At 36.8% G+C, this 24,133-nt stretch overlaps 1 protein-coding gene across 18 annotated transcripts in view; it reads right to left on the reverse strand.

Moving 5' to 3' along the window:
* The window catches only part of DST (dystonin), a 496,232-nt gene that overhangs the window by 328,308 nt on the left and 143,791 nt on the right, over positions 1-24,133 (reverse strand). The gene's annotated exons all lie outside the window — the stretch shown is intronic.

The following is a 24,133-nucleotide window of genomic DNA, read 5'->3' on the forward strand; positions in this document are numbered from 1 at the left end:
AATTTATTCTGAATCTAGACAGTAGCAATTAAGTGTAAGCACATACCAAAAACTTTTCCAGAACACTGAGGTCTCACAAGATTATGTTCCCTGCATCTTTCCTCAGGATACTACTTACAAAGGTAGTTCACCAAAAGAAGGCTGTAAACCAAGGAAGAGGAAGGAATGGAATGCAGCAAACAAGGAACTAACACAGGGGCAGGCAAATGGTATCCCCAGAATGATGGATAAGTGCCCCAGAGATAGAGGGCAACCAATCCAGAATGGATTCCCACAATTCTGTGAGGACAGTAAACAAAAAGATAAAATACCTCATGTATTTGAACGTATTAAGAGAAAATTTTAACAACTGGAGACAATCTGGGGATGGATTTGTGATAAGTCCCTAGAAAACTAAGCAAAGAAGAAAGATAATTATTAACTCCAGAGAACACAATAAGTTGTACAAGAAAAGAAAAGTCATCATATTTTACTCGGTGCCCTCAGTGTAAATAGCATTTACTAAACAATAATGTGAACACACAACAATGATCTGGACAAAAGAACGACACAACTACACTGGAGGACAGGATTGGGAGTGTGATGTGTCTGATGGCAGAAGAGGGTAGAGTGGGTTAAATGCTCACCCTCCACAGAAAGAATCCACTATACAATGCATAAAACAAAAAAAACAATAAGGCAATCTAAAAATCTATTATTTAATGATACAATTCAAATTCCAAAACAGACAAAAGTCTACAGTACTTGCCTCTAGGTGCAAACAATAGTTGGGGTGGTGGGCATAAATGGTTATGGAAGGGACTGCTGGTTCTTGTAATAAGTTTTATAGAACTATTTCACTTTTAAATTACAAGAATGATCCATTTAAAAACGGATCCAATAAAAAATAAGACTAAATTATAAAAAACAAAAGCAGTCTATAAGCAAGGTACATCTTCATCTGTCACAACAAAAATAGAACATGTCTATAGACAGCATATTTTTTAAAATAACAATATAAACATTTCATTTGGAGACATGTAAGTAGCCACCAGAAAAACTAAAACATGATTCCAAATGGCACTTAAGGACAAGGGAAGAAAAGGGAAGAACTCCAGAGCTGAAACTATTCATTTTCATTACAAATCCTTCTGTACTGTTTGATTTTGTAACCATGTGCATATATTATCATGTTTAAATAAAGAATGTATTTAAAAACATATTCCAAAAAAAGGGTTTTTTTAATAGTTTGCTATACTCACTGAAATTAACTTTAAAAGTTAAGTCTGTTGATACAATTCTAGCTCATTTTTCTAATTGATATATAGTAGTACTCACTGCCCAATTATAAAATCACTTATTTATCCATTATAAAATTGACAGGCATTTAGGTTATTTCCAAAGTTTCTCTATTAAAAGCAACAGGATTTGAAAAAAACCTCTTGTATCTACTTATACACATGCAAGATTTTCATCTGCTCAGTTGTCTTCAGAAATTTTGTCCTGTGTGCCCCCAAAGAATTTTAACTCTTTACACATTTTCTAAAAATTGAACTCCAGACTTCATTCGGATTTCACTAGTTTTTTCATAAAGTCCTCTTTTCGCTCCAGGACCACATCCAGAGTGAAACAATGCATTTTTTTAGTTGTCCCATCTCCCCATCTCAAGGGCTATTTTTCAGTTATACTTGGGAGAAGCTTGTTTAAGGAATGTCAATTGGTACACTTAAGCAAATCATTTTACTGAGACTCTGTTTACTTTGCTGTAAAGTGAAAAAATACCATTACTGAGAAGATCTAATAAAATAATGATACAAAAAGGCCCTTAAAACTTTGTTTTCTATATCAGGAGTATGTATTTGCTTAATATGTATTATTCACAAGCTAGACACGGATCAGAAATGTTCTCCTCTTACAAAACGTTCAGATAAAAATTAAAACCCTCCTGGGGTGCCAGGGTGGCTCAGTTGGTTAAACACCTAATTCAGGTTATGATCTCAGGTCATGATCTCACAGTTCGTGAGTTCAAGCTCAACATCGGGCTCTGCGCTGATGGTGCCCAGCCTACTCGGGATTCTCTCTCCCTCTCTCTCTCTGCCCCTCCCCTACTTGCATGCACGCTCTCACCATCTCTCTAAAAAAATAAATAAATAAACTTAACAAAAAACTAATACCCTCCTTTTCCCCTAGAACATGCAACTTCATCTTTGTAACTACATGGAGAAACCAAAGACTTGACGTATTCATAAAGGGTTTCTACATATAAAATTGTTGAAAAACTCTTGGGAAAAAGAATCATAGCGATGAGTGAAAAGAAATGACATGAAACTTACTAAGTGTTCTAATCTTAAGGACATGTCACATAATAAACCTTAAGGGAGAAACTAAAGCTGATTCCTAATTTCGTTTTTTTTTTTAATGTCTTTATTTTTGTTTTTGAGAGAGAGCGAGAGAGCAAGCAAGCGAGCACGAGCAGGGGAGGGGCAGAGAGAGAAGGAGACACAGAATCTGAGGCAGGCTGTAGGCTCTGAGCTGTTACACAGAGCCTGACGGACCCAGGGCTCGAACTCACAAATGGCGAGATCATGACCTGAGCCTAAGTCAGATGCTTAACCGACTAAACCACCCAGGCACCCTGCTGATTTCTACTTTCTTAACACTACTCTCAGTTTTACTTATTGTGTTTTCATTAATCTGTTTATATTTTATATTTAAGGAATAATCAGAAGACAGATTTGAAAACAGCATTCTAAGTACAATGAATCATGACATGAACTCAATGACATTATAATGAGAAATATAAGGATTACATTTCCTGATGTCCATAGACTATGAGCAAAAAGGTTCTTAAATTTATGGATTCAAGTACCATTTGTCTTAAAACTCTTGGGAAAAGATATTTAAATAAATCATTTAAATTTGGTAAGAGGAACAAATTCAGCAAATATCACTTTAAGTAGAGGCATGTAAGATTTTGATAAATATTTTTGTTTGGACTTTAATACCACTAGATTTTTGACAAACTCAGAACATCCTAGTAACACTCAACCACTGAAAAATATACCAAATATTGACTCTTCACTGCTAGCCAGACCCTAAGGACCTCAAGACAAAGACATCTTTTAGGACACACATGAGCTCATGGGAACATACTAACTTATCTCAGATAGCACATTGCTCTACTTTTTAGGAGCAAGACCTTTCCCTTGCTCTACACACATAACACCCATTGATATCCATGGGAGCCTGATGCAGGGAAAGAGCACCATGTGGCCTCTTCTAAAGAAAAAAAATTATGTCTGCTTTTGAATGCTGTTTGCCACCTGGCCTCCAGCCAATCCAATATAAACATCACCATTCATGGAGTATTGGATATTTCCTTGTCTTCAGTGAATTCCAGACTTTTGAAAAGGTCAAAATTCAATTTGAAAAGAGGAAAATCATTATACTTAGGAAGGTCCAAGGCATAGTAAGAATATCATACAGTACAATACTGGCAAATGATCCAAAATACTGTAGCTGACATGAAAATCTATGCAATAATAGCTGCCATTTGGGGGTGTTTTTACTATGTGCTAAGCCCTAAGCTAATTGCTTTACATACGTCATCTCATTTCATCCTCAAAAACTCCTATAAATGGATATTATCCATATTTTTCAGGTAAGAAAAGTAAAACTTAGGTACACTGGCAGAGCAAGGTCATAAAACCCTTGAGCTCTTAAAATACTATGGCATATTTACCATTGACTTTAAAACATGGACAATGACATTAACTATTTGGAAATAGCCTATTCCTTTGGAAATTACTTTTAAAATTCATCCTATAATCTTAGTTGATACCTTGCTTTGCTTTCTAAAGGAGGCTTTTTAAAAATTTCCTCAATCTCTATAATAGCAACACTACTGCTTAAATATACCTTCAGTCTCTTAAGTGTTCAGGAGACTGCAAAATATAATAAAGGATGTATAAGATACTCTTGGACTGAATCTGAGTGCTACCATCTTTTATTTAAATTCATCACTGCCATTTTCTTTTGATATAATTATCGAATCTCCACCAACCATTTTCCTGACAACCAGAGGCAGAACTCCCTTTCCCATCAGAAAGCTATGAGAAGAGCATCCATCTCATACAGCCCCTAATACGGATCTTACAAGCAGGCAGACCAAGCTGGCCAGCAAGTCCAAATTCCTTCTAACACAGCAAGTGCTCAAACATTGTTTAACAGTATTCCAAGATGTCACCCTCCTATTAAAGTTTTAAGACAACTCCCTAGCATGCAGTGCCACAGGAATTTCTGTGGTTCATGGGGAATCTGGACAACACAGATACAATTTCTTTGTAACCGACTCTCCTAAAGTGGGGATCATGGTGTAGGAAACAAGGCAAGGTTTTCCCATCACATGAACACAAAGGGCTGAAGCCAAGGGCCGTGATCCCATTTCACAGAATCTCCTAAAGTCTTGAGTATCTAACACAAGACCAAATTCAATCTTCAAGTTATTACAATTAAGTTGTTTTCTTCAGTGCATGAATCTGAACATCTTTAAATTAGATTTCATTCATGAAATCAAGTTATCAAGACACAGGCTACACTAATATATGTATACTCAGTAATTAAGTAGCAAAACATGCCAAGGGCTCTAATTATTTTTTATCTTAAGGATTAAATGGATGGTAACCAGATATAGATCATCTGTGACTCTGCAATCTGAAGGATTTAGAAAATTTCCAAATTCTCAACATCAGGTTATTGCAATTACTTTCAAATTCAGTTCTGCAAAAATGGGTCATTAAACAACATGAAAAATAAATGTTAAAAAAAATACTTTAAGGTAGTTTTGGCCCTAGTTACACAGAAAACAGAGATAAGTGTTTTGGCAGCACTGAAATTTCTCATTAATATACCAATTTAAAAACAAGATACATGAAATATTGTATTGCTTACTCCAAAAAATTCCCAACATCCTGGGGCTTTAAAATATATTATCAGTGTCTCCTGACAATTAAAATTTGAGAAAGTTAAATACTTATTTCCCTGAAACCCACTGCAATAGTACATTTCTCAAGAAACATTAACACGGAAGGCATAGTACCTAATGACCACAATGAAGTAACTCCAGTAAATACATTTTCACAAAGGAGAGGATCATAACTGTATTAAACCAAATACAGACCCTCTACAGATCTTATTAGAGCAAGCCTTTTAATCTAATGATAATAATTATCAGTAGACCCTGACAAATAAAAATACTTTTTCCCCATGCCTGATTCATAACTAGTAGAATAAACAACTTTTGCTACTATATTTTTGCAGGTAAAATTAAATTTTGGTTTCTACCTTAATGTTCTCTACATTCCCGTTTTACTTCTTATCTGTGCACTAATTTTCCCAACAATATTTAATGTTAATTTTTTTCCAAGTTTTGTGATCCTAAAAATCTTTATGATCTTGGGTTAGGCAAAAACTTCTTAAATAGGACATCAAACGCATGAACCACACAAGAAAAAAAAAAAAAACAGAAAAAGTGGATTTCATCAAAATAAAAAAAGTCTGCTCTTCAAAATGGTCTATGTCATCCCCACTTCCATATACACCATTGCTTTTCCTGTAGCTTTATCTCCGGGGAGAGGGGGAATGCACTAATCTTCGATCTAGCAAGAATATCCAATCCACTTGGCAACTGCATTCTTTCCACTGGATGTTAATAAACTGACATCCTGGTTTATACATCAGTGTCCTGAGAGTGCATTTACCTGGAACGGGTCAGTCTTCCTGAGTGGAGACAAGGCTGTAGTCTCTACACCTAAAAAACTAAAACCCGGGGCGCCTGAGTGGCTCAGTCGGTTAAGCGTCCGACTTTGGCTCAGGTCACGATCTCACTGTCCGTGAGTTCGAGCCCCGCGTCAGGCTCTGTGCTGACTGCTCAGAGCCTGAAGCCTGTTTCAGATTCTGTGTCTCCCTCTCTCTCTGACCCTCCCCCGTTCATACTCTGTCTCTTTCTGTCTCAAAAATAAATAAACGTTAAAAAAAAAATTAAAAAAAAAAAAAACTAAAACCCAAATCCTGGGCTACAGCAACTTCACCCAAGTAACACCCCAATGACTGTCAAACTACCCATTCAAACCCCAGTAAAGTCTCCTATCTATTTTTTATCTATAATGAACAGTACTTTTGCAAGCTGGTGCTCTAAGAAATCAATTGAAATTTCCTACACTGATTTTTTCCCCCAAAGATACATTTTGCTTCAGTCTACTGAAATGGTTAATTTTAAATACATTTTAAAATTATTATCATTTTTAATTTTAGAGAGAGCACAAGTGAGAGGGGCAGAGAGAGAATCTCAAGCAGGCTCCACACTCAACGTGGAGCCCAATGCAGGGCTCAATCCCATGACCCTGGGATCATGACCTGAGCTGAAATCAAGAGTTTGAGCCACCCAGGCATCCCAACTCTTTTTTAAATTACTTCACATTTACAGAAAAGTTGCAAAAATAATAAAAGAATTTCTGTATACTCACATTCCCCTAAGTGTTAACATTTTACCATATTTTCTTTGTCTCCTCCTATCTATATCTATACCTACCTAATCTACATCTATATATACACGTGTGTATGTGTGTGTATAAAATTTTTAAACCATTTGAGAGAAAGTTACAGGCATGATTTCCCCTTACTCTTAAATACGTCAGTGTCAATATCCTAAGAACAAAGATATGTGATAGTTGACTTTGATGCTAAATGCTCCAGCAAGTCTGAGAACAAAAAGAACAAAGAGAAATGAACAGTTTGAAATAAAAACAAAGAAAACCAGAGTCATAAGTTACCAAAATCTGATATAGTGGAGGAAAAAAAAAAACCCTTACAATGCAGGTTTGCCATTATCATATAGGATAATGGACAAGATAAGTCCATTAATAATGGACAAGTAGGGAAAAAAATGGCCCACCATTTACCTAATATCTTGTGATCATTTCCTAAATTAAATAATGAAATTATACACAACTGCATCTAACCAGCATTTGTTTAACATAGAAAACTATGGACTATGGACTAGTGGTTACGAGAATCAGCATGAAACATCATTCTATTTATTAATGCTACTCTAATTAAGCTCATTTCACATAAATAGTAAAAAAAAAATATTCTACAGTACATTTTCCCTTAGTATGCTTCATTTGAGAGGTTTGAAAAAAAAGAACCACTGATATTTTTATAATTAGCAGATGGAGCACAATCTAATAATAGAAACTGGACATTTTCTACCACCTGCTGGTAGTCTGTGTTTATTAGTCAGTGATAAGGATTTCGGTAATTTCTGAATAATGGTTAGTAGGCAAATTTGTTGCATGAGGCCTAACATGAAGCAGATGCCAGACTGCAATGTGGATCCCATGGCGCTGTGTAGCCTTCTCTATTGCCCACCATCCTCTGTGGCTGCCTGTGATGTCAAATCACTCAGCATCTGATGGCAAAGGGAACAGCTGGGAGGCAGGAGTGTGTGAGGACTACCCACGCTATTGGCCCAAATCTCCGCACCCTCTCTTGAAAGGCACTAATCCCGCTTTTGCCCCCTAGATTTGCTCCTTTATGCTCTCCTTTAAGCTCCATGATACCATCCCACCCCGAATTCCCTCAATCTCTCCTCCTCCAAGTCAGTCCCATCAGTCACAAGTATTCCTGGAATGGGGCTGGCCTCAGGGAACAAACCTCAACTGCCCCTCCCTGAGTGAAGCATAACTTCTGGATGGCTCCATGCATCTTTTCCCATGGAGGTCTGAGGGTGCAGTCTGAAAGGAGTCTAGGGATCTTTCAATTCTATATTAAACAAACCTGTTGCACAACCTAGCCATTTGGGTGGTAGCATAAATTAAATTTTAAAATATTGCCCCCCTTTAATTAATTTATTATGTAATAAAACATCAGAAACCCAACAAACTAGAGCTTCCAGTATACTATCTTCATAGCTCTACTTGAAAGAAAAATTGCAGGGGTGCCTGGGTGGCTCAGTCAGTTAAGCATCCAACTTCGGCTCAGGTGATGATCTCACAGTTTGTGAATTCAAGTCCCGTGTCGGGCTCTGTGCTGACAGCTCAGAGCCTGGAGCCTGCTTCGGATTCTGTGTCTCCCTCTCTCTCTGCCCCCTCCCACTCGCACTCCGTCTCTCTCTCCCAAAAGTAAGCATTAAAAATTTTTAAAAGAAAGAAAGAAAGAAAAAAATGCAAGTAATTAAAATATAAATTGACGGTTGGTGTCAGCACACAGTTAACACAACCTCCCATCTTCCACTTGGACAGCTGGTAAAATCACAGTAAATGTTCCCACTGCTGACTCACTCGGTGGCAGATTCTGAAAGCCTCAGTTAGGTCTACCACCCTGAACTAAGACTGGAAAAGAGACAGATTTTAGATAGACTTTCAATTCCAAGAGTTTAACTTTTAAAAATCTTTTTTCCAGGGGTACCTGGATGGCTCAGTCGGGTAAGTGTCTGACTTCGGCTCAGGTCATGATCCCACAGTTCAAGAGTTCTAGCCCCATGTCAAGCTCTGTGCTGGCAGCTCTGTGGAGCCTGCTTCAGATTCTGTGTCTCCCTCTCTGTCTGCCTCTCCCCTGCTCACACTCTGTCTCTCTTTCTCTCTCAAAAATAAATTTTAAAAAAAATTTTTAATTTTTAAAATCTTTTTTTTGCTTCCTTTTCACATAACAAATTTCATGAACCATTAAATTTTGCAATTTTTTAGGAATTTAAAATATACCATTTTTATTTGTCAATATTAATTTACTTTTGTATGTGTGTCTCCCAGTTGTACTTAATGTTAGGTTGAAGAAAATAAAAGAATGACAACCTATATATTCAGTAAGCAGCTAAAATGTGTATGTCTGCTAAAAAGATATGTAATATTAACATCATATTTCTATGCAACATGATTTTGCCCACCAGACACTGTGGCATCTTATTAGTAACAGATTATAATGCCAGTTATTCATAATTATGCAACTCTAAACATCCTAATTTGCATTCAGTGATGGGTAAATGTTTGTGTGGTCTATGTAAAAAATTATTTTCCTATCTTTTAAGAACCTAATCATTTGTAATCCCCGTTCAGAAATATATGATCATTGCATATAATGTTAAAGCAGTAAAGAACATTAAAGTAACTTAGTACAGGGGCAGCACCTGAATGGCTCAGTCAGTTAAGCGCCAGACTTCAGCTCAGGTCATGATCTCAAGGTCGTTGAGTTCAAGCCTCGTGCCAGGCTCTGTGCTGACAGCTCAGAGCCTGCTTCAGATTCTGTGTCTTCCTCTCTCTCGGTCCCCCACCTCCACCCCATCCCCTCCCCATGCTCACACTCTCTCTCTCCTTCAAAAATAAGTAAACATTAAAAAAAATTTTTTTAATAAAAACAAAAGTAACAAGAAAATCCACTCACCAGATACGCTAAACTACTACCACAACAACAACAACAACAACAACAAAAAGTTAAGAGATTTACCCAAGGTCTTACAGTGAAGAAATAGCCATTTCAGGTCAACTCCAAGTACTTCCTGACCCCACGTTTCATTCCTACTGCTACATCATATTGTCTTCATTAAAAAGTATAAGGACACAGGCCCCCCTCAGGCTGGAAAGCCTCAGCTTTACAAGGGACCCGGTCCAGACTTCCCCTGCAGCTGCTGGGGGCAGCGCTGTCATCGCTGTCATCGTGGGGGAAAGCCCAAACCTGGGGGATAAGCAGGAAGTATTAGGCCCCTGGTGGGGTATAAAACAGGAAGCCAAATCTTAGCTGACCCAAGGGAGGGATCCAGAGAAAAGCCAGCTCTTCTCCCCATGCTATATCCAGGTGTTTGATTTTTCTGAAAGGAACTAGGGGATGTACTCTTCCCACAGAAACCACAGGATGTTGTAAAACCCAAAGACACCTTGGCTTCCTAGCGCAGCAATTAAGGAAACATGCTATGTGGTACTGAAACCCTATCTAAAAAGAAACTCTGAAACAAATCCATTTGTTAATTAGATACTGACTGTTGTTCATTTTAAATGGGGCGGGGGGAGGGGTGTTCTACAAGCTGATAATGAAACTGTGTGTCAACTTCATTTTCCCTTTTGCCAGGTAAACATAGTAAGTGACCTGATCTTTCTCTTTTTGGACAAGTCAGAATCTGAGATGTCAATGTCAAAGCTGTGCTGAAAACAGAAGAAAACATTCACTTGTCTACTAATGGATGGGATGAGGAACATGAACTCCTGGGTAAGCAAACAACAAACATGCTGCACTGCTTAATGATTATGGCAAATGACTGAAGTCTAACAAAAATTCTCAGCAGATGTAGAAGGCATATCTTTTTAACAGTTTATTTAATTTTAAATTAGGCTTTTCAACTGCTTGTTTGAAACTATTTTTAGTCTTTCAAAAATTTACTTTTTTAATGTTTTACCTGCTTAAGAAAAAGTAGATCATAACTAATTCTAATTAAGATGAGAATTTACCAATAAGCCTAATTAAATTTTTTTCAGAAAAAAAGTCTAAAAAGTAGAAGAAAATATAAACTTGAAACATAAACTGTATTCCACAAAAGGAGAAAATATACTGAGGTAGGCCCTATAAAACGCAAAATTTTCAAAGGGCAAATCTAAACTAATATCTACTTGCCAAAAAACAACTTTTAATATTCTAAAACATTTATGCTAAATAAATTTTTTTTTCAACGTTTATTTATTTTTGGGACAGAGAGAGAGCATGAACGGGGGAGGGGCAGAGAGAGAGGGAGACACAGAATCGGAAACAGGCTCCAGGCTCCAAGCCATCAGCCCAGAGCCTGACCATTTATGCTAAATAAAGTGGATTAATGTTTTAAATATGACAAATTATCAAAAACTCAAATTCCACCATTAACAGTGAATTGAAAGAATCACATGTTTATCTTCAAACCTGAGAATAACAGATATTTACACAACCCTTGCTATAACTATACTCATTCAAGCCACTCATTTAACAAATATTTTTAAAATTCTGTTTTAATATATTTAATTCTTATGCTACTTAATATATTTGCCTAAATGAACTACAAATACTAAAAAAATCCCAGTTCTTTTATCCTCTGTCAGCCAATCTTTTACCAGATTACAAGTAGAAAAAATGAAATAAGTATCTTTCACTACTCATTTTTAAAAACTACTGAACCTAGAGGAACCTGGGTGGCTCAGTTGGTTAAGAATCCAACTCTGGATGTCAAGTCATGATCTCATGGTTTGTGAGCTCCAGCCCTGCATCAACTCTGCACTGACAGCACAGAACCTGCTTGTGATTCTCTCTCTCCCTCTTTCTCTGCCCCTCCCCCCTCCTCTCTCTCTCAAAATAAAAATAAATTTTAAAAAAAATCACTGAGCATAAACATGCTTTTTGTATCAATTCAAAATAAGTTGATTCCCAAAGAGAAAATGATTTAAGAATATGAATGCAATAACTGCGATGGTACCAACACACAAATGAAATTACTCATTATTATGTATTATACAAATGAATAGGTTTATATAGGGAGAGTATGCTTCTACAGGACTTCATTGTTAAAGTATAACGTTCAAGTATGTGAAAAATGAGCAAAGAAAATAAGCTATTTTATTTTTGCTATTACACAAGGTTTTTCTATATGAAATATGATGTTGTGTCTCACTAAAAAAATAAAAAGCAAAAAGCACTCTTTGATCAAAATCCTTCCACAAATCGAAGGATTGAGAGAATGACAGAATGCTTCTATTTGGGGATGTCAGTGAATTAAAAATCAGCAGAGACCATCCTGGTGACAGAAATAGCACCTGCCGCTAACAGTCCTTCAGAGCAGGATTTGACCTCCTATTAAGTCTATGACAGACCAAAGAAAACACTTAATTGAAGCCTATCTCTTCAACCCTGTTTGCCACACAGCAGTTTTCTCCAACAACATTTGTCACAACAATAGTTACAGCTGTGCTTTCAGAGAAAGAAAACCTAATTGCACTGTACAATAGAAATATCAAAAAATTCTCTTAAGACATTTGCCAGCTGAGGAGAGGACTGGACTCCAAAGCTGATTCTAGAAATATATTTTGGTCAAGGTGTCTCATGATATTTTAGAAGTATAATTGCTCAATCAAAATATTATTGAACAAAAATAGTCAGAGGCAAAGCACATGCTAAAGGGTTTTACTATTTGTTCACTGGTACATTCACCATGTACGTTGCAAAGATGATCTGAAGTTACTTGTAAGATTACAGCCAGATACCATAAATGAGAAAGGGGACTGTGGTAAAGACAGCGTAGTGCAGGTGGGAGATGACGAGTACAGACTCCATAGGCAAAGAGCCTGCACTGGAATCACAGCCCTGCTGCTCACTACAATTCCTGTGTCATCTTGGGTAAGTCACTTACCCTCTCTGTGCAGCCATCTCCTCATCTGTAAAATGAGCTCCTGGGGCCGTTATGCAGATTAACTTCACATACATAAAGCATTTACAACAGTACCTGGCCAGTAAAGAATTGCATAGAAATGCTGGCGTAAAAGGGAGAGGTGGGGAGGAGAATAAGGTAGAATAGAAAATGTATCCACAAATAAGGCCAATGCACACAGCCCCTTATAACATATATGACTTGTTTTTATCTTAGCCATAGTTTTACCCATTACACCAAGGTATAAAAATTCAAAACTAAAATTGGTGTGTTTAATACTCATTACATTTTCACAGGACAAGACATCTTTAGTAGATGGTGTCTATGCTGGCCAAATTAATTAAGCACGGTATTTACCCGGCATGAGTTTGCCAAAGAAGTTTGACCAATTCAGGAAATTTTTATAGCACAGTGGAAGTGTTCCACTTTGAGAACTGGGTGAAAGGTCTGTGCATGTGCCTTTAAAAACGATCGCCACAAAGGGGAGAAGATACCTCTGAAGCCTAAATCCCAGCACCTCTGCTCTACCAAATTTGGAGCTTGAGGCCATTTCAGAGGACAACAGGAGTGCAAATGAGGTTAAACTAAACAGCTAATCCTGAAAGTAAATTATAAAATATTGTAAACATCTGATTTCCCACTTTTTCCAATTTAAACACTTCAACCAATGATGGCCCAAACAGTATTTTCAATTATATTTCACTAAAAAAAAACTCTGCAAAATTATATAAAATGTAGTATAATCTACTCTTACAAATATCTGCTAAATCTAGATAGATACGGACATTTAGGCCACAGTGATTATTCCATATAATTTAGGTATTTGATAATAAAACAGTGGAAGTTTATGGCCACATTCCCCAGCTCTGAACAAAGTTAAGACCGAATAATTTATTTAACTTTCCTTTCTTCCTCTGCTTTACATAAGAACTTAGGGGTTTCTAACAATAAAATGTCTATACAAGGAATCCCTGAATTTTGACCAAAGGACAACTTTAAGGTAGGAAAATAAATAACACAAAGGAATGTGCCCCCAATCTCATTAACGTCACAGTCCCACCCCTCTCTCCCTGACTGCTGGCTTAGTTCCAGTTTTATACCCCTATTTAATGAATTCGGTTCCATAGCATAAGATGAACCCAAAGTCACAGGGTGTAAGGTGTTAATGAACTGACAAAAACTTACAAACCTTGGGAAACTGCTTACCTGGTATTTTTCAGCTTCCTGTAAAAATCAACCTAATGCAAAAAGTCATTTGATACTCCCTCAGAAGAACAGGGAGACCTGTGTTTCTACAGCTCCTTTATTATACATGTCCCACTTTCAAGGAGAGGAGGCTGCACCATTTATAGACTCAGGCAAGTACACAGAGTTAGCCAGGCACCCAAGAGCTATGGCATGTGCAAGGAAACTTATCTTCGTCCCTCAAGTATTATTATAGGCCTATGGTTCAACTGCATAGCAATGGCACTCTACTGTAATTGCTCTGCTTGCTCATTATAAGCATCCCGGCAGATTATTAACAGACCTTATCTATGAAAAAACAGTATGAAAGGAATCCCCTATTTTCTTGCAGGGCTGTGGTGGTGACAGTAAGCAGGAAACACTCAATGAGGCTCAAAGGTCCAAGCCTGATCAATCTATGCCTCCCTTAATTTCAAATTTCATATATTTTAAGTAGAAAGAGAAACTTTTTTTTTAAGTTTATTTATTTATTTTTGAGGGGTGGGAGACAGGCAGATAGAGAACGGGACAGAGAATCCCAAGCAGGCTCCACACTGTTAGCGCAGAGCCCAAGGCAGGGCTGGATCCATGAACCATGAGATCATGACCTGAGCTGAAATCAAGAGCTGGATGCTTAACCAACTGAGCCACCCAGGCACCCAAGAAACTTTTTAAGGTTTATTCATTTTGGGGAGACAGAAAGGGCGGTGGGGGGGGCAGAGAGAGGGAGACACAGAATCCGAAGCAGGCTCCATCCCGTCAGCACAGACTCTGACTCAGGGCTCGAACTCAAGAACCATTAGATCATGATCTGAGCTGAAGTCGGACACTGAACGGACTGAGCCACCCAGGCGCTCTGGAAGCTGTTGTAACCAGATACTTCTTTTTTGCTTTTTTTATATACTCTCCAAGGTCTTTACACTATATATACAGTGTAGCTTGTCAGAAATAATGTTCATATAAAATTTTTTAAATTCTGTCCTACCAAGATCTTTGTGGTCTCTGCTTACTTCTAATTCCACACTGTTCTAAAAACCAAGTACAAATTCAGCCTTGTGAGATCCTGTGCAGAGAACTCATCACCAAGCAATGTCTGGACTTCTGACCCATGGAAATTGAGACAAAAAATGGGTGTTGTTTTAAGCCACTTGAAAAAAAAAGGAATTAAATAGATACTGAAAAACAATGAGAAAACGAAGAAGAAGAAGAAGAAGAAGAAGAAGAAGAAGAAGCCTAAAAAGTACTTATAAGAAAATTTCAAAGAGGACTATTACTTTTCACTTTGGCATCTCCCTTTCTAAAGATACTTCTCTTCAGGTAACCTTACTGATCTAATCATTTCCTTGGATGAAGAATTTATTTTTAAAGGCAACTTCACAGTTTAAACCAACTGAGAAAACAGCATAGCCTTTCCAAGTGAATCTAAGGGACATTTGATTTGATTTGATTTTTCTTTTCAGAAGAAAACAAATTATATTGTTTATATTGCAGGTTGGATATCCGAAAAACAATTTGAGAAAATGAGACTTTTGATGAAGTACTGTGAGATAAACATTCGGTTTTATTTTTTTTTTCAATAGCAATAGTATTTTATTACTAACCTCTATGGCAAGAAATGAGGTCATATTTCCTTTGACTATTTGCCCCCATTCTTACTCAAAACAGCATAATACAAATTAGCCAAACTTATCATATTTTATTTTTTATTAAATATTTTTGTGCTAAAGGTAATCATGATGATTTTTCTAAAGGTTAGTGGACATCACCTCTGGTCTCCATTATGATCAACTAATATAGGAAAAGTTATGCTATCTGGTATTTTACCAGAAACTTCTAAAACTTTCTGTGGCAGGCAGAATAAAAGTCCCCCAATAATACCCACATCTTAATCTTGCAGAACCTGTAAATACATTACTTTACATGGCAAAAGGGACAGTGCCATTGTGATTAAGTTAAGGATCCTAAGGTAAAGAGACTATCCTGGATCATCCAGCTAGGTCCAATATAATCACAAGAGTCTTCGTAAGAAGAAAGCAGGAAGATCAGAGTAAGAGAAGATGTGACAAAGAAACAGAAGTGTAAGTGATGTGGCCACGAGCCACAGAATGAGGGCACTTTCTAGAAGCCAGAAAAGGCAAGGAAACAGATTCTCTCCCCTACAACATCTAGAATAGGTTTGCTGACAGTCTGATTTTAACCTCTAAGACCTATTTTGGACTTCTGACCTCTAGAACTGTAGGATACCAAATCTGTATTATTTAAGCTAGTACATTTGTGATGATATATTATAGAGCAGAAGGAAACTAATACAACTTTCTTCCAGGGCAAATTGTCAATTTTTTTGTTTTTAAATAAGAAGAATCATGCTATTATGAAAGGAAGGGCCAGAGGAACGAAAGAGGAGGAGAGCAAGGTTTCTGCCTCCTAAAGGTTCAGCAAAGGACACATTAACATGAATGTTTTTATCTTTTAACGTATCATTCTGTGGCACCACGAGAAGTCACAAGACAAACCAAATGGGGCAAGAGTCATTAAGCTTTTCAATATTAAATACCCTTTTTACTTCAGCTTGTGCCCTACCCTTCATGAGTCCCATGAAGAGAGTGTCATCTCCCAAATGAACTACATTTAACAAATTTTCCTTTTTGATATACTGTACTGTCAAGCAGATATGGTGATCAACCTAAAAACTCAGAGTAAATTAATATAACTCTGCCAAAAACAAAGCAACCTGATAATCTGGCCAACCTTATTTGGGATGTTTCTGGAATACAGAGAAGGGTCCTAATCCCAAGGGTTTCAAGTACTCTGATGTATAACCACCTACACAGAGCAATATCACCACCTTTTAGTGAATTGCACATTTTCTAAAGGAACCAGTTCTCCACCACCTGCCCCAATCTTTTTCCAGCTGCTTAATAAAAGAAAGCTTTTACTTTAATGATAATACATGTACACACTTAGCAATGGATCTGACCCTGGGTCATCATTCAATTAATATTTGTCTCTTTTCCTCTTCTACTCCCCCCCTTATTGCCTTTTCCATCTTCAAAATGATATACTACAGCAAATCCTAGATGACATGTATATCAACACAACAAAAACATTTCATTCAAACCAATTCAGAAGTCTCACATTCCTAATCTCCAGAATTCATCTGTCAGCACCAAAAACGTTATTCTGATATGCTTCATCATTCCTGAAAATAATTCACAACATCCACCAGAAGTACAAGTGAGCTCTGAAATGGCCAAAACAACATTGACCAGAGAGAAGGAAGAGATGGACAACTGGGGAACACCGCAGAGTGAAGCATTAGTCACTTAACCGTCCGGGGGAGACTGTACATTCGTCAAAAAGGTCTTCAGAAAAACAGCTCAATGAAGTAACACATTACTACCTCTAACTTAAAGGTTCTAGGAATTATACAGCAATTTCTTATAATTCCACTATGTCTCATAAATATAGGGCTATCAGTTTTACTTACTGAAATTATATAAGACAGCATATATTGATTCTTAATTATAATTAAGGAAAAAATATTTATTGGGCCTCTTCATCCTTATTTGAACTTAGGGTTTTGTAATAATGTCTCTAACAATATAATCGGAAGTGCCTTTTTAAAAAATGTCAATTCTTTAAGGCAACATTAGGAAACAGCTTTATATATGCAAAAGGTCAAGAAATCTTTACATGTGCTTCATTAAGACATGTCAAAAATTAACAGGTGCTAAAATAGTATTTATGGAGCCCCGCTGTGTGTCAGGCACTCTGCAAGGGTTGGGTTACTATTGTGATGAACAAAATAGATACTGTCCTTGCCTTCAATGTTTACAAGCCATTGTTAGTCTTTATGAACTGCCTATTGAAGTCTCTGGTCTGTTTTTCCGCTGAAAAGAGTATCTCTTTTCTTGTTGATTTAAATAAACATATTTATTTATATAAACATACCATATAGTAAGGATAGTACTTTGTCATAAATAAAAATGCAAATAAAATCTAAGCAATTAAACAAGTCAAAAGATAATTCTGAAGCATGAGTAATTTACTTAAAATTTATCATACCTACTACTGCCTCACATTCAAGAATATCTTTACACTTGGGGCACCTGAGTGGCTCAGTCAGGTAAGCATCCAACTCTTGGTTTCAGCTCAGGTCATGATCTCCCAGTTCGTGAGTCTGCACCCCACATGGGCCTCCACACTGACACTGCAGAGCCTGCTTGGGATTTCCTCTCACCCCCGCTGGTTCATGCACTCTGTCTCTCAAGATAAATAAAACTTAAAAAAAAAAAAGAGTATCTTTATTCTCAAGAGATAGTTTGCAAGATGGTTAAGAGCACAGGCTTTTGAGACAGGTGGCCTAGTTTTAAATCCCAGCTCTGCCACTTTTGCCAACTTCTATTTGGGCATGTTATTTGACCTCTATCCGCCTCAACTTTACTGCAAAATGGAGATAATTCAAGCACCTAATTCATATGCTTACTTTGAGGCTGATGTAATGCACAAAAAACACTTAGACTATGCCCAGCAGCTATGTGCTCACTAAGTATTACCTATTTTCAGTAGTATATTAGTGCCAACTCATAACAGCTTGAGTGAGAGCTGACTGTTGAATTTTCAGGATTTTGTTAGCCAATTTTTAAATATAGACTTCATTAAAAATTAAATTACATAAAGCTACACTTAAACTACATTTGAATAAACTACATTAACAAAAATAAATTAAAAATAATAAATATTCAAAACTCATCACTAATTGACTACATGTTACTATTATCTATGATCTTGCACTCATTTCCATCTATTGCATCCACCATACGTAGCGTGTTACTGCGCAGCTCTTTTCAATCTGTGGTGTCACTGGGGGCAGTCAGTGGTGTCAACTAGGTAGCCTGAAATCGACCATGGTCAAAGTATTTATATTATAGAAAAGAGCAAATGCTATAAATCAAGTCTTTTTTTTTAACTGGTTGTCAAATATTTATCAGTACACCACTGCCTGTTATTCGACCGATTATTATAAGTCATCTTTAATTTCTTTTTCACAGGAAAAAAAGGGTGACAAATCAAAATGTTAGTTATCACTAGTCTATTTCTTATCCCTGTTGGTACTATGTATGCAAACTTGATTGCCAAGCTCAGGTTCCTTTTCAAAACTGTGTCCCTAAAGGACCACATACCTTTGTCTCTAACTGCACCAGACAGGGGCCTCGCTTTTTCTGTCTACCAAAGCAAGAGAGATTCAGTATTCTTTAAAAATAACAAGTCTAATCTGCCATGATTCACTACGAAGGCCACCTTAAGGAGATAAAAGTTAAGTGCCAAACTGTCATCAGATATAGTCCACACATCTCTTAAAATTGTTTTGACCTTCTGACTTACTTAGCAACTCAAGTCAATATCAACAAGCCCACAGTCAGTCTAACTGAAACACAAATATTAACTTTCAAACTAACAGTCAAGTACTCAACTGCCCATTGCATGTCATATGTTAGGCCCTAATGCGATAAATACACACATAATGTGTTCAAAGAGACCAACTAAATGTTTCGAGTTATGTTAAAAGTGTGGCAATGTTTACAGAATGGAGCTTGCCAAGGAAACAGGTTGGCTGGCCCCTTGAGATTACCCTACTTGGTCAGGACCAGAGAGAAGGGGAAGTACAGCACATGCATCTATCTGGGTGCTTAAGTAGCACAATGACTCTTTCAGGGCAGCTTGATTAAGTAGAGAAAGCATTAATCTAGAAATCAGAATATCTGGGCTCCAGTTCCAACTCTGGTGCTAACTAGTTCTATGAGCTTAATATTTCTGAGCTTAATTCTCAGACATAAAATGCAAGAGCTAAATTACACAATCTCGGCTCTATGATTCTTATCTACTGTTCTGAATAAATGTGCTGTCACTATTAAAGAATCTTTCCTCTCTGCCTGGCCTACTATGGTAACATAGTTTTATTAAGCTGAATCAAATTTAAATACCACATAAACAGAAACATTTACATTTAATGTGAAAATATAGAAATGTTATGTATCCCATCTTAATTTTCCAGCTACCAACTTTTACATTTTTAGGGTTATACCAACACAAAGGCAAATGCATGAACAGACCATACTTTTTTCCTTTCTGTACCCTTCACAAAGCTGAGTTCCAGAACTTCCATCAAACAGAAAGAACTTAATAAACATGGATAAATTTTATATAAAAGACCTTGAAGATTTAAGTCTACATTTCTATAGTCTATCTAATTATAATTTTAAAAAATCAATACAAAATTTAAATGCACATGAGCCTTAAAGAGAAAGGGAGGACCTTCGACTTCTGAGCATCATAAAGTAACAGGGGCTGGATTTACTTTTCCACTTTACAAAACTATTTTTGCCTTTAAAAAGAGAGATAAGGGGCACCTGGGTGGCTCGGTCAGTTAAGCGCCCAACTTCAGCTCAGGTCATGATCTCATGGTCCGTGAGTTTGAGCCCTGCGTCAGGCTCTGTGCTGACAGCTCGGAGCCTGGAGCCTGCTTCAGATTGTGTGTGTCCCTCTCTCTCTGCCCCTCCCCTGCTCATGCTCTGTCTCTCTCTCAAAAATAAACAAACATTAAAAAAAAATTAAAAAGAGAGATAAAATTTATGAAACCACAACTTTTGAACATTAGGCAGTGGGCAGAACAGATGACAATGATCTTTGAGAAAGGGGAAACAAAACAAGGTGAGCCCTGCTATCACCCCAGCTTACTGCCTGGATGAGTTCCCAGGCTACAGTGTGTGTGTGTGTGTGTGTGTGTGTGTGTGTCGGGGGGGGGGGGTGGTACAGCTAGAGATGGGAAGAGAAGAGAGCCAGTAGTCTCCCTCAGTTGAGGAGACAAGGGTTAATCTGAGGAGGTTAAGACAACCAGAATTTGAAAGGCAGAGAACCAGAAAAAACTGCACAAGAGCAAACTCTAGAGATATGCAAGCAATTGTATCTTTATCTGACTGTTGTGTACACTATACATAAGGAAACTAACAGAGATCAGGTAAAGAACCATCAGAAAGCAACAGGCAGAACACAAAATGGTATTGCCTCTGTAGTGGGGAAAATCAACCCTACACTAAAGCCTGCTCTGGTCCTGTCTAACAAAACCTTAAAAACAACCCTTGACAAGATTGCTTCATTCTAAACATTTAACTATACCCCAAAACAAAACTGAGAAACACTTAAAATAACACATTAAAAAATTTCAGCACGTGGAGCGCCTGGGTGATTCAGTCGATTAAGCACCTGACTCCTGATTTTGGCTCAAGTCATTATCTCACAGTTTGTAAGATCAAGTCCTGTGTCAGGCTCTGCACTGACAGAAGGAAGCCTACCTGGGATTCTTTCTCTCCCTCTCTCTCTGCCCCTCCCCCACTTGCACTCTCTCTCATTCTCTCAAAATAAACAAACACTTTGTAAAAAGAAAAAAAAATAAATTGGCATCTATATAAAAAATTACCAGGCATGTAAGAAAGCTGGGAAGTAAAACCTATAATGAGGAAAAGTAATCAAAGAAACAGATCCAGAACAAATAATAGAAGTAGTAGACAAAGATATTAAAATAGCTATTAATACACTTCATATGTTAAAAAAGATAGAGGAAAGCATATTAAGAGAAGACACAGAAGAAATTTAAGAAGACCCAAACTGAACTTAATAGAGATAAAAAATACACTTGGTTGGATTAACAGTAAATTAGACACTGTAAAAGAAGAGAGTAATAAACCTGAAGCTAGTAACTCTAGTTAGTTAGGTTAAGAAACTGAATATGGAAAATTTTAAGGTCAAAACCCTCAGTGGAAATTCATTCATTCAACAATTTAAAAAACAAAATAATTAGTATCTAAAATACGCCAAATATCATGATAAGCACTGGAAAGATTTAAAAGACTTAAATTTAAAAAAATATTTTCCACAGTTTCCCAACTTAGTTTTGCAAACCTCAAGAGTTTTCAATATTCCCTTATTTGATGATCTTATAAACAAATATGCATTTTGTTTTCCTTAATCTCCCCATTGTATTTCCATATCATTGTTTACTATCAGGTACTAGAGTAAGTATATTATAATGATGGGGTTAGCTTATATTCCAATCCAAAGAAAAAGAAACTGTGCTATAATGGGGCTCTACCATAACTTCTTTATTCCTACTCGTTAGAGAAATAAAACTAAATGAAACAAGCTAAGGAATATAGGGCATACTGGCTTCACCAGGTAAAGAGCATACAAAGTTCCTCATAAGATACTTTTTCCTACTGAATATATTGCACCTTAATTGTTCCAGAATTCATCTTGCTGGTTTTCCCTTATAGACTGAGATTTCCCAAGGAAAGCAACATCACCCTTTTCATCTTTGTGTATATCATGGGCACCCAATGATATACATTTATTCATTATATTCATTTATTCATTATACATGATATACATTTATTCATTATATTCATTTATTTATTAAATAAATGAATGAAAAATTAAATGAGATTAAAAACAAACAGGAACTCTGGCTAAGGACCCCACTTCTTAGAGACCATTATTACATTTCTCTGCCCTACTCAAGTCAGGGCCTTCTCGCCCCAGTGGATGCTGCCTAAGAAGACAGCCTGCAAGTGTACAATCAAATCAAATGATGAAAATGATAGCTGAGGTCATAATGAACCACCTCAGCCATAAACAACCACACAAACCATAAGTCTGTAAATTGTTTATGAAAGTGCCAGATGGTCTATTAAGGCAATGTCACTTAATACCAACAATGTTGCTTATAAATTATACCTATCAAGATCCCATGGATGAATCTTTTCTCAAAAACCAGCACTGTTTCATCATATACAAGCAAATATTTAATAATTTTCTTCTTTTAAACTTTCCACTTTATTTGTGGTGGTATTTATATTTATTACAGAAGTAACAGATACTTTTTTCAATTGTTAACTACAGAGATTGAAAAATAAAATCTCACCCCTTGGAGTTGACTATTTTTAACAGTTTGGTTCCTATCTTTTATAGTTCTATATTTTAATACAGATTTTTTCTTTTTTTATAAAAATGCCATACGTATCAGTCTTCCGTCTTTTAATTTTCTTTAAAAATATATCAGAGAAATGTTACAGGGAAATACTTAGAGACCTCACTCATATTCTTTATTAGTTTAACATAGAAATATCAAATTTTACTCAACTATCCCCTACTGAGAGTCATTCAGGTTGTTTTCAGTATTTCGCTATCATAAATAATGTCATATTCAATATCTTGAGTTTTACCTGCCACAAAGATCCTAAAATTGTGGTGGGTCAAAGAGTAAATGTGTCTTCAGCAGCAACCTCCCCTCCCCAAAGATGGCAGCAAATCACGTCATAAGCATGCATGAGAGTAGTGTTTCCCTACATTCTTGCTAGTACTGGACGTTACACTATGCTAAATGCTTTTGGAAGATGATGACAGGAGTCCAAGTCATTACTAACTTTAAAAATATATAGTATTTCTTGTTTTCTAAAATCCTTAAACTTCTCCACAGACTTGCCCACTGTCAAACATTTGCCAGTTATCTTCAGTTAACCAATGAGCAGGGCTATAGAAATTTACTTATAAGTTCCAAACAACCAACTTATAACACATTTTCTCTTAAAAATGCTGTTTAAATAAAGATGAGATATATTTTTAATTTAAAAAACGGTAAACAAAATTATTGATGTATAATATATACTGACACTTTGTAGTTAATCTAGAATAATTAAAATATATAACATTGGATCTATTTTCTAAAAGTTTCATAAATACATACAATAGGGGTCACTTTCCAAATCACATCCTTCCCAACCATATACTTACCTGCTGTTATCATAGAAGGAACTGAGGAGACTGGGACCCTCAGAAGAAATGCATACGAGCAGGGAAGGAGTTGGGGGTAAAAGATGAGGAATGGAGTCAGGCCACCATTCATCTAAAAACCCCTATCTCCCAACTTCCTAGAAATACCAAGAGCTAACCTCCCTCTCCTTTTTTCTCTACTCTTTCCCTCTCCACAGCCCTGCCTCACACACACACCACAGGCCTATTTGAGTTGTGAGCAAACTTTCCATCCCTTCCACTGCCACTCCTACCTACCTTCTAAATGTATTAGAATTCAGGCCACATACCATCATATTCTCCTCTTCAGTCCTGATCCACAGCAGAAGGGAAGGGTATGATTCCACCCAATCCTCAGAATGCAGGCCACAGGGAAGGGGTAAAGTATGGGTGTGCTCAGTGGCCCACATACCACCTTCCTGGAGCCTGCATCTGATAGTTAACTAGGAAACAGCCAAATCTACATGCTGATCAAAAAGCTGCAGCCAAATTGTCACAGGACCTTTCAACATGGAGGGATATTTTAATTGCATATTATAATTCCAATTTATATTAAGCCCAATCTATTTCTTAGAGCCCCAGAACGCTGATGAGCCTGCTGCATTACTGACCTAACACGGGACCCTAAAATATACA

This window comes from Prionailurus bengalensis, chromosome B2 (assembly GCF_016509475.1).
Source record: "Prionailurus bengalensis isolate Pbe53 chromosome B2, Fcat_Pben_1.1_paternal_pri, whole genome shotgun sequence".
Taxonomy (NCBI): Eukaryota; Metazoa; Chordata; class Mammalia; order Carnivora; family Felidae; genus Prionailurus; species Prionailurus bengalensis.